The sequence below is a fragment of the Candoia aspera genome, chromosome 5 (assembly GCF_035149785.1).
Source record: "Candoia aspera isolate rCanAsp1 chromosome 5, rCanAsp1.hap2, whole genome shotgun sequence".
Classification (NCBI taxonomy): Eukaryota; Metazoa; Chordata; class Lepidosauria; order Squamata; family Boidae; genus Candoia; species Candoia aspera.
In genome coordinates this window covers 55,426,685-55,442,483 of record NC_086157.1, presented here as the reverse complement: position 1 = coordinate 55,442,483, position 15,799 = coordinate 55,426,685, and positions in this window count along the sequence as shown.

The window sequence follows — 15,799 nt, the reverse complement described above, 5'->3', positions numbered from 1 at the left end:
GCTGCTACTAAGTCTGCAAAGAATTCTAACTGGTTAGCATTGTCTAGGTTATAGTTGAGGCCTTTCTGTAGGATATTGTGTTCTGCAGTGGATAGTGCGTGGCTGGACATGTTGACTACCCATTTGGGTTCAGGTACCTCTTTGCTTCTGGAGTTTAGCTTGAGCAGTTTGGTTTAGAATTTTTTTTTCCTTTTCTCAGCTTGTCTTAGAGATGTAGTCTTGATGGTGGTTGTCAGCATTTTTGTGTGTTCTGACATCATGGTTTGTTCCAGTTGCTCCTTGAGGTTATCTATTGTGTGCTGGTATTTGTTTAGTCTGTGGTGAGCATCCATGATCATTAGCCATATCATTTTTCTGCTGCTTTGTTGAGCTATTTTCCATCCAGCTGTGTAGTTTATTGGAGGTTTGTACCTGACACTGGTGGGCAGGGCATGCTGTCGTAGGCATTCATGCAGAAAGAATAAGTTGTTCCTTGGTGGACACTTGCCCACATGCAAATTTCTCCCATTTGCATACTTTCTGCCCATGTGTGGTTATATACATCTACTGTATATGTGGTTATATACATCTACTGTATATAAACAGGGAGCAAACCCCACACTCATAGGCAGTGATGATATTTTCTAGTTGGGTAATGAAATGTCTGCAAGCAAATAACCAAGCTCAGGGAGCACCAAGAACTCCACATTTCAGTCTTCCTAATGTTTGCACTGAGTTGTGGTTGAATCTTTCTCTCTCTCTAGCATATCTATAGTTTCTACTTTCAGCTCCATCTCCCACAATACATGCATGGCAAAATGCTTTGCACCTAAAGGACAGGAAATCCCTTCTATTTTGTATTTGAGAAAATACATTTATATTCAAGCAAGAGTACAGTGATAATGGAGAAGAGGGTGGGGAATCCAGGCCACTTTAAGGTGTACCAAGAAAAGTAAATATTCTTGGGTGCCAATTTGTATCTTGCCTATTAAATTAGCCTGTGAAGAAACATATAAATTTCATGTTTCATTTTCTAATTCTAAGCATATTTCCTGAGACCATTTTAATAAACTTCATATTTAAGTACATATATGATTTAAGATTGTGATATTTATTTATTTGTTTGTTTGTTTGTTTAAATATATTGTCTAGGGCTGATAAAATGCAATCCTTTTCAGTGGCTAGAGTAATAGTAGAAAATCTTCCTGAATTGCAACATGGAAAAGTAGATGTAACATAGGGGGAGAGGTTTGCATTTAACTACTTGATGACAGAAATTCAACAGGAGTTATCTTCTGTTGTGAAGAGAATTGCTGGAACATTAGGCCATGTTTATTTCCAGGTTCAGGATCCCTTGCAGGAAAAGGTAAAAAATCATAGATGGAATATTGCACCTTTGAGAAGTGTTTTTCTCCCATCTTTCTGCTTTCAGAGAGCCTGGACTGCCCTGGAGAATAAAAACTCCATAATATCTTTTCCAAGAAAGCAGCAGACATCTAGACAGTAAGCCCCTGCTGTAATAAAACAGAGACCAAAACTGAAATTGCAGTTGAAGGAATAGTTACCAGCGTCTTTGTTTGAGATGCTAGTTAAAACATTTCTCTCCATCCCTTCCCCTCTTTCCCAAAGTAGTTTGTCTCCTTCAACAGTATAGTTCATTGCTTAGCATCTTCTACCTAAAACCCTGGCAGTACCAGGAGAGAAGCCATTTTGAGACATGATGCTGGAAACTTATTTGGAACTAACCAAAATAGGTTTTTTGCTTGTAAATGGTGAGAAGTCATGGAAAGCTGTGGAGCCCAATATTGAATGATGGCAAATCATTATTAAAATTGGAAATAAAGAAATTGAGATCTTTTAGTGTATGAAAGGCAAATAAAATGGTGTTACTGTATATCATTTGGCCCGATACTGGAACTAGCCCGATACTGGAATTGCCTCAGTATCCTCTTCAAAACATCTCACAGAGCAGACTTGATATTTCTTTTGGGGGAATAAAATGAAAGTTGTGTGCCTCTTCTCCAGGATCATAAAAAAAAAACACTGAATGTGACTTATTTATTTGTTAAATGTGCATCTTGCCTTTCCACCAAAAACGATTGACTCTGATGCCACAGACTAAAACTGTTTGATATAACTGTTCATTTTGGAAATCCAGGTAACATTAACAATTATTGCCATATTGCAATGTGAAGGAACACAAGAAGCTCCCCTCCACTGAGTCAGAATTTTGGGCCATCTAGTCAAATATTGACTAGTAGTAACTCAACTTTTTCATGCAAGACGTTTTTTCAGAGTTATGTTATGATACTGATGGTTTCAACCTGGCCAATTTAGCTCAAAGTAGCTATTCTGCTACTGGGTTATGGATTTTCCCAAGGAAGTAGAAGACTGACTTATACTTGCTTTGCATTCCTAGATGTCAGCATTCTTTTGATGGAACATGGTAATTTGAACAATGAAATTCAATTGGAAGTTTACATATCCCTCTATTAAAAGGCTATTTTGGTGCAATGAAGACTTCATCAGTGAGCAAGGAAGGAGGCAGTTTGGTTAGAAGCATCCAACCTCCCCACTGAAGCCCCATTCCTACCTGCCATGAAGCAACCCATGGAAAGATTTTGGGAGATCACATTGGGAGCTTCAGGGACGGGGGGGGGGGGGGGGGAAATCACCTTCTGCATTTCACTTACAGAAATCTCCATTACATCAAAAAGGGGCACTAATTAGATACATTCCAAGTAACATAGAACCAGGCTTTGATTATCATCAGGGTTGAGTAATAGATGTTCATTTGTACAATAAATCAATGTATGAAAATAAGACAAATAGAAGGATGGGATTATGTTAAAAATTACCTCTATGGGCCACCAGAAACTCTGGAACTTTGGACTATACCTTAAGTTGGCGTCGCCTGATTGACTAAATGCCATTCTTAGTAACAACGTAGAGTTTCTCCATGATGGCATTGTCTACTATTACTTAATACTAAAACTCATGCCACCACTGTCAAGATTGTATTGTTGAACCCACTATCTCTTTGGCTCACTGTTACATGTGCCACATCTGATTGTGAAGCTGAGACTAATCGAAAAGAACAGTGTCTTACTTATACTACTAGTAGAGCCATTACTGCCTTCAGCTACCCGGTTACCATTTCCATCTCATGTTTGATGGAATTAAATGTTTATGTGGATATTCAAAGATGACTGAGCACTTCGGAAATAGGTGTACAAAAGGTGGGGGGTGACACTGGGGGCAGAGAGATAATATGACCTGACATTTGTTTATTGGTTGGACATATCATACTGGTTGCTGAGTTAAGAAATAGTCTATACTGATAAGTCTGGGAAAAGCTCACAGGTATGTCCTGACTGGGCTGCAGTGCCAAGCAGTAGGTAACATGTTAGACAGGGAAGGAGAATAAGAGCAAGCAGCTCTGGATCATTGATAGTGGAAATAAAGCTGCTGTGAAATGTGTACAGTACAACTGAATACATTAAACATGCTTGGGCAAATACAATAAAGCAGGGCTCCTCAACCTTGGCAACTCTAAGCTGTGCAGACTTCAACTCCCAGAATTCCCTGGGAATTCTGGGGAATTCTGGGAGTTGAAGTCCGCACAGCTTAGAGTTGCCAAGGTTGAGGAAGCCTGCAATAAAGGAATAAAGGAATTTTTGTATGTGAGGCTTAAATAGGTTCATGGTTAAATCAGTGTCTGATGCAAACTTAAAAGCGACATTGGATAGAATATATCCTTCGGTTTCCTCCCACATTAACAACAAATACCTTGAACAGTCAGTGTCACGGAGGCCAGGGCCAGCTTTTCCAGTAGGTAGAATGATGCAGCTGCTTCCTATGGTAGATTTTCAGCACCACTTAAGAGTAGGTGGTTGTCACTTATCCAAAGTGTTACATTGCCTTATTACACCATTATAATATTTTCACTTGGAGGGAGAACATGATTTTCTGCCTCTGACCTAAACACATCTTGGGCCTGCACTAAGACAAGCAAAGAGTTACTATGTATTACTATGACTGTGATTGTATTATGGTTTTTTAATGGTTTTAAAATGTGTAGGGGGCTTTCTTCTTGAGTATAATTATAAACATACCCAAACAAAAGTGTTTTTTAATGTTTCATCCTATATGAAAACAATTCTTATATATTTTCTCCTTTTTGGTTTAAAGCTCATCCTAACTGCTGTGCTAGGCTGTGTTTTTCATATTATGGAGAGGGATTGCTTTGCAGAAAAATCACCATTTCATTAAGAAAACACACCTTGGGCTGATAATCCATTCTCAGAAGCTGGACAATCATTTGGACTCATTAGACCCCTTATAAACTGAAGCCCTTAGCAATGTATTTCTAGATTAGAGTGTTGTAGGCAAGAAAAATGGTAGTGGAGATCATTTAACACCCCTGGGGAGATGACAGGAAGGAATTAATCTTCTATTGCTAATTCACCCAATGCTGGTGAATCAAAAATTGCCATCTATGGGGTGACACGTCTGCTATGGTGGAACCTGCAGTAGTATTCATGAGTCATATTGCCTTCCCTTTTTAAAATAGGAAATGGAGATTTAGGAAAGAAAGTGCAGCTACATTAAGAAGTATCTCTCCTTCAATCATACAATTTTTGATCCAGTATTTTTTGTTATTTATGTAACTGCAATGCAGGAGCAACCCACTTCTTGCTTGACTGAACCTTCCCAGCGACAGTTTTGAGGACCCAGGTAGCACCTGTTATATCATTACCTTTATCGGAGTAGAGAGAAGATATATAAAATTTAGACCTGAACCACCAGATTCTGATAGGTAGAAATATTTGTCATGTGCCCAGTGAACTGTGACTCATAACAGAGAGGAGGGAGTCATGGAGGTGGAAGGTGAGAATACTGTGTCTCATCTGCTTCTGTTGAAGTTTTTGAAAAGTGTCCTTGATGTTCTGTTATGCTTCCATATTGTTGCAAAGCAGCAAGGATGCATGCTTGGAAAACAGTCTCACACGTTCAATTATAACATACATAACTTTTCAGCCCTCCATTCTTGACCTGGTGCAGGGTAGTTAGTTGGTGGCCCACAGGGCCAGATCCAGCATCTAAGGAATGTTTACTTGGGCTCCAAGGGGATCTAGGAAATTTGGAATAAGGTATAGGAAAAATTTTATTCAGTTTCACTTGCAAAGAACACAAGATAAATCCAAGTGTGTGTTTCATATGGATGTCTTTATGTCACTAACTCATGTGGATTCTGGGAACACTTGCTTTCCTTTGCCTCTTTACCCTACCATAAAGGCTTCAACTTATCTGAATGTGCAAATCCAATACGAAACTTTCATTGCTAAGTGATTTTTTTTCCAGTTGTCTGTGATGAAGTAGGATTTTTTGGTCCCTGAATTAATAATAAAAGAATAAAGCCAGTTTGGTCTAGTGGTTAAGGCACCAGGCTAGAAACCGGGGGACTGAGAGTTCTAGTCCTGCCTCAGGCATGAAAGCCGGCTGGGTGACCTTGGGCCAGTCACATTCTCTCAGCCCAACCCACCTCACAGGGTTGTTGTTGTGGGGAAAACAGGAGGAGGAAGGAGTATTATGTATGTTTGCCGCCTTGAGTTATTTATAAAAATAATAAAGATGGGATTAAAAAAATCTTTTTAAATGGTCATTGAAAATATCATCCTTGATCATTCATGATCTTATGGATAATCATTGCATAGGAACTAGGGTTTCAGTACACATTAGCAAAGATTAATCACTAGGTGCAATTGTCTTGCTTCTATTTGGTTTGCTTCCATTATGGGACATGTTCTAACAGCATATAACCAGGATAGTTGCACTGTGGGGTATAGTCTGCAGATTAAGAACTGGCACAGAATAATACTTAGAACAAAACTAAGAGAGGATGCACCTCAGATGGAAAAAAAGTTTCCTATAGGTATCTGCTTCCAAACTAAACTAGTAGGGAGCCACCCAGGACGAATGCATAATGGAAGGAACAGGACAAGTTGTGACGGTAAAGGGACAGGAATTCTATTGTGATACATTATAGTGTAGAGTTCTGCACTTCTTCAGTGTGGTTCAGCATGCACCATGCCAAAGCAATTTACTGTCATTTCTAAAACGATTCCCAGATGTGTGGGTTAAATGTACTTAACTCAGCACTGACCCATGCTAAACTGGCAGTGTAAATAAGCCCATAGGATTATGTACTTGGTGGGGAGGCAGAAGACAGAGAAAGATGCTGAAGGTTGCTCTGTCTTCTACAGATGCTTATATGTGCACCTGAAAGGACCTTTTGCAAAGGAATTGCTCCATGTAACATAAAATAGCCAATGTATAGTTTGTTTCTATATATAACTCATGTATTCCCACCAGCTTCTACCAGCAATGTTCAGTAATCACTGGGCATCTTTGCAAGTAGAATGTTCCAGATGGCAAAATATTTGATGGCAAATTACCATACATCATGGAAAACCACATTGTGAAAGCTGTTTCATGTTATTTCCACATATCCTTTGCCATTTGTAGACAGATTCTGAATTTCTTGAGAAAAATCTGGTGTGAAGAGGAATTAGCTATAAACAAAACTGAGATGTTTGGGTCAAGGATAACACCCAAGTGGTAATGACTGTCAGTGTAAGAATCTTTCAAGTTGCAAAATGTATTTAAAAAACAACACAAACTAAGCAAGTCCTGAGGGCAGTTTTTAAACATTCCTGAAATATAAATTAATCTAACATTTTACTGTTAGCTACCAAAAGTTACAGAAGCATGTAAATGATTTGTTGGATTGGGCAATTCTTGGTTAGACCTGATGAGCCCTTCTGAAATGCTTGTAGTCTTGAAAATTATGACAGAATCACTCAACAGAATATGTCTTCAAAAAAAAATGAAAACTAAATTATATTTGTACGGGTCTCATGGCTTTCCCTTCATAATTTAAAGAACTTCCAGATGGAAGATTTCTTGAGTACCAGTTTAATGTACTTGACATCCAAGAATCATGTGGGCCTTGTGCCAGTTACTGTACTGGTCTCTGCTAAGCCAAAATTAGCAAAAGTTCTTGTAGAAGCATGCTGGGTGACACATTCCAAACTAACAACTGTGATGCAACTCAATATTTCCCCCCTCCCAATTTTACTTTAGGATGCAGCTGGGGCTGGGGTAAGGGAAGTTAATATCTGCTTAAGCATTTACTCAGGATGACGTCTTCCTTTTGACAGTCACAAATGCTAAAGGATACCTCACAGCCTGATCTTGGCTCCACATTACATCCCGCATTTTCTAAAAGCTGTCCACAGCACGCACAATGAAGCTGCTCTTCTTTTCTCTTAGAAAACAAAACTAATGTGAGTACTTGTAAAGCAACAAGTGAGAGGAAAGGGGGAGATTAAAGGGCATTTTCCTATCTCTGATATTTTTCTCCTCTTGCATAGAGATTTGCTAAACCATCCCTGATAGCAATGCTTTTTCTTCTTGGCTATTAACAGATACATAGTTTGATTTCACAATGCACCAGCTCATTATACCAAAAGTTAAGGCTACCTCCCCCAGATCTACAGACTCTTCATACTCCTTGTCGCTCTCCTTTCAAAGGATTACATCCAAGCAGTCATCTGAATATATAGTTCTCAATGAGAAGTGTATGCAGGTGAATGACTTAAGAAAGGAAACAGAAGCTGCACTGGAGAAGGAAGCATTACATTTCATCCTTGATTGCCATAGTTGTGACCCTACCTAGATAATGGCAACTCATCGTTGAACATCACTCAGCTGCATTATTGCAATATACTCTTATGTGTGGCTTCCTTTGGTGGTGACTCAGAAGCTACAACTAATATAGAATTCAGTGATTGGATGGGGCAAATCCACTATTGGAAAATAACACCAATCTTAAAAGTTGCTGCATGGGTACAGCTGTATTCAAAGTTCAAGTCAAAGTTCTGGTTATTAGCTATAAAGTCCTGTATAGTGTACCATCAAATTTATCAGGAACCACCTTGCCAGAACTGAATTTTTCCAATCTGAACATCTAGGGAGGGCCTCTGAGGGTCCCACTTCAAAAGGTGCATCATGCGTGGGCTAGGTGACAAGGCTTTTCAGTATTAGCCTATAGACTCTGAAATACATTTCCTCTGGAGATACACTCATGTAAAAAAGTAAGTACACTCCACTGAAAATTTTGACTTTTTCAACATATTTCAACATACAGATATTTGATTTTCATTTCAACAATATTGATAAAAGGGATATAACCAATATCAAACACCATTTACATTTTGTAGTCTATTGTGTAATTTGAATAAACATAAATGCAAATTTCATGGGGAAAGCGTATGCCTATCTCTACATTTATCACTACCTCAAAATACTTAAAATTAGAATCAGGCACACCAGATCACCTGATCTAGAAAGAGATCAGTTTAGAGAGGATCTGGGAGGAACCTGTATAATTTAGACTTCAGACATTTGGTTTGATTTGCTCTTTGTTGTTGAAATGTGTGGTATCACCATGCCTAGATCAGAAGAGTTCTCTGAGGCCTTCACAAAGATTATAGGTGCCTATGAGTCTAGGAAGGGATTTAAAAAGATTGCCAAAAAATTGGACATCAATCATTCTACTGTCTGGAAGATCATTTATACATGGAGAAGATTTCAGTCAACTGCCAACTTGCCCAGGCCAGGCCATTCCAGCAAGTTCAGTCTGAGAGCAGAATGCAAGATGCTGAAAGAACCCCAGAATTTCATCTCCACAATAGGTAGCTTTCACTTTGCCCATGACTCTTCTATCAAAAAGAAGCTGCACAAATTAGATCTATGTGGGATGTGTGCCAGGAAGAAACCTTTGTTGTCCAGAAAGAACATCAGGACAAGACTAAGGTTTGCTCATGAACACCTAAGCAAAGACCAGGACTTCAGGAACAATGTGCTCTGGACAAACAAGGCAAAGATAGAGTTATTTGGCCACAGCACCAAAAGACATGTTTGGTCAAAACCCAAGACAGCATTTCACCAGAAGAACCTGATACCAGCTGTAAAGCATCATGGTGTAAATGTTATGGTTTGGGGCTGCTTTGCTGCATCAGGGCCTGGCCACCATAGAATCCACTATGAACTCTTCATTGTACCAGAGGGTGCTTGAGGATAATGTGAAACTATGTGTCAGAAGATTGAAGCTCAGCCGAAAATGGACCTTGCAACAATGACCCTAAACATTCCAGTAAATCCAGTAAAGGAATGACTGAGAAGAAAAAGAAAGAAAGAAAGAAAGAAAGAAAGAAAGAAAGAAAGAAAGAAAGAAAGAAAGAAAGAAAGAAAGAAAGAAAGAAAGAAAAGAAAAGAAAGAGAGGGGAGGGTTCTGGAATGGCAAAGTCAAACCCTGGATCTAAATCCCATCAAGTGCTGTGGGGTAATTTCAAATGGGCTGTGCATGCAAGAAACCCAACTGAAAAAAATTCTTCCTAGTCAATGTCGGAGAAGGGTAGACAGTTATAAAAAATGCCTACTTGAAGTTGTTTCTGCCAAAGGGGGTAATACCAGGTATTAGAGCCAAGGATATACTTACTTTTTCCACAGGAGAAAATGGTGTATCTGTTAATTTTTTGTTGCATAAATGATTGCGACTGTATATGGGGTGTACTTACTTTTTGACATGACTGTTTCACCTGATCCATCCTGGCATTTCATGTTAAAACCACTCTCTTCCAATGTCCCTTTGATCTTGAATAATAGTGGTCAACTATTATGATAATAACTAGAGTATATTATTTTATATTTATAGGGGGGTTGGTTTATTTGGTGTTGTCTTACTCTGCTTCGTTATATACCATCCTAAGTCTCATTTGATTGAAGTACTTGACAAACTGTGTGTGTAAATAAATTAGCAGACATCTAAAGGGTAGGTTACTTCAGAAAGCTGAGATTCCAGTGACCTGAACAGGTAATTGTTCTAATATCTGGTGTTAAAATGGTTAGGCTTTAGTACAGAGCAAATGCAGGTCTTTGATTTGTTCCTAGAAAGTATTTGGTAGTTAGTGGATTTTCTTTAAGCCCTGGTATTGTTATGTCCTATTTAGCAGGCTCAGAGATATAATCTGGACCAACTGAAGTTTGAAAATGCTCTTCATAGGTAGCTGCATGCAGGACATATCGTATTAATTTAACTTTTAAGCCATTGAAGTGTAGAGAACTGTAGTCAGGTCATATTTATGAGATGTGGCAAGCTCAAATGAAATGAATCCAACAACAACAATGGGCTTCAGCAATTTTATGAAGGTAAAAAACTGCTCATGACAGCTCAGACTCAAACTAAATATACATGCTCATTGGTCTTTGCATGGAAATCTGCCGATAGGGGCCAGGAAAACTGAGTAAAGCAGAACTCCTCTAGTGGATTTCTAGAGCAGACATGTCCCAAGTGGGTGGCGTGGAACGTAAACAAAGAAAATAAATTAATGGAAGTTTATTTATTTATTTATCTAATTTATCCCCGCCCATCTCCTCCCGTCGGAGGCCTCTGGGCGGTTTACAACAAGCGATTAAAACCATCACAATAATACAAAACATAAAATACAGTAAAAATACTATAAATAGAAATTTAAAAAAAAGAATAAAAAATCCAAGCAATGAAACAACTAAAACAGTCCAAGTGTGGGAGGAGTGGTCTATAACAACCATCCCCATGTAACTCTATTCCCCTCTCCACCCCAAGCGAGGCGGCAGAATCAGGTCTTCAGACTCCGCCGAAAGGCCAGGAGCGATGGGGCCAATCTCACCTCCGGGGGCAGCATATTCCACAGGGCGGGAGCTACTGCGGAGAAGGCCCGCTTCCTGGAACCCGCCAGATGAAATTCTTTTACAGACAGGGTCCGCAGCATGCCCTCTCTGCACGATCGGGTGGGACGGGCTGATGTAATGGGGAAGAGGCGGTCCCTCAGGTAACCTGGCCCCATGCCATGTAGGGCTTTAAAGGTAATTACCAACACCTTGAATTGGACCCAGAAGCAAACTGGTACCCAACGCAGCTCACGCAGTAGTGGTGTTACATGTGCCCTTCTGGGGGCACCAAAAACAGCTCACGCAGCTGCATACTGGACCAGCTGAAGCTTCCGGATACTTTTCAAGGGTAGCCCCATGTAGATCACATTGCAATAGCCTATCTGAGAGATAACAAGGGCATGAGTGACTGTTCAAAGGGCCTCCTGGTCCAGGAAGGGGCGTAACTGGTGCACAGCACAGCAGCTGCACAAAGGCTCTCCTGGCCACGGCTGCCACCTGCTCTTTGAGCAGGAGCTGTGAGTCCAGGAGGACCCCCAAGTTACGCACTGGGTCTGTCTGGGGCAGTGCAATCCCATCCAGAACCAGAGATGTTAATGTCCCGGATACAGAAGTACCATTAACCCACAGCCACTCGGTCTTACCAGGGTTCAGTTGAAGCCTGTTGTTCCCCATCCAGGCCCCCACAGCCCCCGGACACTCGGAGAGGGTGGTCACGGCATCACTTACTTCACCCAGGATGGAGATATACAATTGAGTATCATCAGCATACTGATGATACCTCATCCCATGGTGACGGATGATCTCACCCAGCGGTTTCATGTAGATGTTAAAAAGGAGAGGGGAGAGTACTGATCCCTGTGGCACCCCACAAAGAAGGGGCTGCGGAGCCGATCTCTCCTCCCCTATCAACACTGACTGGGATCGGCCCTGGAGGAAGGAGGTGAACCAGTGTAAGACTACACCGCCCACCCCCAACTCCCTGAGCCGCTCCAAAAGGATACCATGGTTGATGGTATCAAAAACAGCTGAGAGATCCAGGAGAGCGAGGATGGATGCACTGCCTCCATCCCGCTCCCGCCAGAGATCATCCATAAGTGTGATCAATGCTGTTTCTGTCCCATAACCGGGCCTGAAACCTGACTGAAAGGAGTCTAGATAATCCGTTTCCTCCAGGGCCCTCTGGAGCTGCAAAGCCACCACTTTCTCAACCACCTTCCCCTGAAAGGGGAGGTGGGAGACTGGACGAAAATTGTCCAGAACAGTAGGGTCCAGCGATGGCTTGAGGAGGGGGTGTACCAGCGCCTCTTTAAAGGCCGCCAGAAACACCCCCTCTCCCAAGGGTGTATTAACCATCACATGGACCCAACCACATGTGACCTCCCGGCCTGCTTTTACTAGCCAGGAGAGACACGGGTCTAGATGGCATGTGGTGGCATTTACTGTCCGTAGGATCCTGTCCACTTCCTCAGGTCCAACAGGATCAAACTGCTCCCAGATAACTGGGTAAGCCTGTTCCCCTGGTATCTCTCCAGACCACGCCTCACACCTGGAGTCCAACTTGGAGCAGATCCGAGCGATTTTGTCCTGCAGATGCTCAGCAAATTCCTCTGCACGGCCCTGTAGGTGGGTCGCTGAACCCACCTTCCCCAAAAGGGATCGAGTGATCTTAAACAGGGCTGTCAGGTGGCATTCTGCAGACGCAATAAGAGCAGAGAAATATTGACGTTTCGCCACTTTTATCGCCACAAGGTAGGCCTTAATGGCGGCTTTTACCTGTGTTCAGTCGAATTCAGTCTTTGTCTTCCTCCAGCGGTGCTCTAGGCGTCTCTTAACCCTCTTCAGTACCCTCAGCTCCTCCGTAAACCACGGGGAGTGCCGGGTTCGATGAGACAAGAGATGCCACACAGGCGCAATCCTGTCCAAGGCCCCAGCCGCCTCCCTATTCCAGGCTGCAGCTAGGGCCTCCGCTGGACTGTGCAGCAGATCACCGGGTATAACCCCCAGCTCCCTCTGAAACCCTACTGGGTCCATCAGTCCCCGTGGCAGACCAATCGAATGGGTCCTGCCTCCCTGCGGAGGGGGGTGGCATAAGAGAATCTCAGGGCCACCAGGATATGGTCTGACCATGACAAAGGGGACAGATCTATCTCTCCTCTCAGATCACATTGCCACTGCTCTGACAAGAAAACCAAGTCTGGGGTGTGACCACTGTCTTGAGTTGGGTCCCGAATTATCTGGGACAGGCCCATGGCTGCCATGGTAGCCATGAACTCCCGAGCTGCCTCTGAGGCATGCCCCAGGGATGGCAGGTTGAAGTCCCCCAGAACCATAAGCCTGGGGAACTCCACCGCCAGCCCCGAGATGGCCTCAAGCAGCTCAGGCAGGGAGGTTGCCACGCAGCAGGGAGGTTGGTACAGCAGCAACACTCCCAACTGTTCTCGGGAACCCAACCTGAAGAACAGGGTCTCACAACCAGCCACTTGTGAAGCAGGGCCCCTGAAGGCCACAGGAAACTCTCGGATGAGTTGTCTTGAAATGCTTTGACACTTCTTGGGTGTCCCTAACAACAAAAAAATTTCCATGGGGTTTTGAAAGCTATTGAAGGCTCTCAGTTAATTCTTTGCTTTTCTAATTCTGGTTTTCCTCTATCTTCCAATGTGCCTTTAACTTTGAATGATAGTGGATAACCATTATGATTGACGCTGGTCCTGAGGATTCTAGCTTTTCTTTCTGAACATTCTAGACTTTCATGTTGGATGAAACCATTAATCGGATGTTTTGTCTTCTGTGTTGCAATTATATGAAGTTACATTTAGACATCAGTATATCCTAAATGCTCTTTTATATCAACACTTAAAGCTTTAGTCCTGCCGTAGGCATAAAGCCAACTGGGTGACCTTGGGCCAGTCACTCTCTCTCAGCCCTAGGAATGAGGCAATGGCAAACCACTTCTGCAAAACCTTGCCAAGAAAACTGCAGGAACTTGTCCAAACAGTCGCCAGGAGTCACAAAGGCACCAAACAAACTCCCCAAACCCTGAATGAGTCAGTCAGTCATAGATATTGAATTAGTAAGTCAAAGATGGATAAGCCTGCATATAATGTATCAGTATAACCCTTTCTTAAATTGACCAGTCTGCTTCTATTTCTTCATAGCTTCTAACATTCAATTTTGCAAACTTGATCCTTTCTTCCCCCAAATAGACATTTTCTTTCAAAGCAAGTCTCCCTTTTTAACTGAGTAATAGAAAACTCAAGATTGCCTTCATAAATTCAGTATTCTGAAAAAATAGCATTGCATCTATATACTACTAAAACTCTCACGTCTATCTGTTTGTAACCTTCAATTGGGCAAAATGGTGCATCATAGGGCAACTATTTTTGAACCAAGGTACCTCAAATGGGCTAACTTACAGAACGCATCCAAAATCTGGGACCCATTACTCCTGTGGGATTGAAATTTGGCGATGTTGTGGCCACTCCAGTGCCACCATGCCTTCTGACTACATGTCCCAGAAACCCATAGGTTGTGTGGCACAAGGGGAGATGGGAGGAGCATATCCTTGCCCTCTTTCCCGCCTCCCTCTGGCCCTGTGCCCAATCTGCTGGCAGCAAGACCTGACAGGTGAGTGGTGATTGGCTGCTTTGACACCGAGGCTAAAATTTGAAATCTCTTAACTGCAGTGGGTGGTGAGGGAAGGATGAGGGAGCAACTCGGATGCCTGCTGGCAAGGTAGGGCTTGCTGGGGGGTGCCAGTGGTTGATGGGTGAGCCCTTTTCCTCCCTGGAGGGAGGGGGACTTGGGGACACACCGAGATGTGCAGCGGGGGTGCAATTTTCCACACAGTCCATGGCTCCCTTTGTTCCCCCTCCCGCCAGCAAAGTGGCAGGCAGTTCCGTTGATCAGCCAGGGAGGAGGAGGAGGAGTGATTTCCAATATTCCCTGCCAGCTTCCCACAAGAAAAGTCAATGGGGAAGCCAGCAGGAAGTTGGGAGTTGCTCCCACTCCCACTGCTTTTTTGCTCACCTGTGGTCATTCCATTTCTCTGTTTAGGTAAGGAAATACCTCTGAAAGGATGACCCAATGAGTCACAGGTTGTCTAATATTTACTTTCCCTTTGTTAAACAAAAATATTTCTATATACATCCAGAGAAGGAAAAACAAGGCAGAGCTGCAAGCTTTAGATCCTAAATGAAATATGCCCAAATCTAAATCCAGGCCAAATCAGTCCCCAGGTCTTTTTTTTTTTTTTTTTCAGAATCAACAGCATGGATCTCTCCCCATCAGCCATACATTTCAGCCATCTGGAGCTGCTAACAAAATCATGCATTATATCTGACTAATAAGTTGAAAAAATTCTTTCTTAAATAGACAGCCATTTAATTAACTAGTATTATCTCCTTTTGAACAGTTAGAAGTCCAGGGAATAAAATAAAGTGTTAAGGATATTCATCTGACCATCACATACTAGCAAGTTACAGAAAGTGTTATTACATTGTTGTGTTTAAGAGTCCAAAGATCAGACTGTAAGGACTGGTTTTGCAAATGAGGAAGACTGAGATCATGGACATATAATGGATATATCTTTGTAGTTCTTTGAACTGTTCTTAACACTATCAATTGATATGGAAAGTGGCATGACTGCACTTGACTTGTCATGGATAATGATGGTAAAACTGAATTTCATGAGATGCCATATTATGTATTGGTAAGCTACATTATAAGCTTCAATCAATCCATTCTAACATAATACAGTTTTGCTAAAGGTGTCTCTGGGGTTAGCCAAAGGAAATGCAAGATGTGTGAATGACACAGCACTGAAAATCAAATAATGGTCCATACAAAAGGAAACAATTAGAAGCAAATCCATAAACTGTCCTTTAACAATTAACACAAAACAAACCAAGTATAGTATAATACAGTTTTAAACGTATAATCCTGAAAACTATTAAATATAGTTATTTTAATTGGGCTATTACTGTTTGGGGATTTCAGGAGAAAAGAATATATAAAAATAAAATCTTAATAAATTATGTTCCTG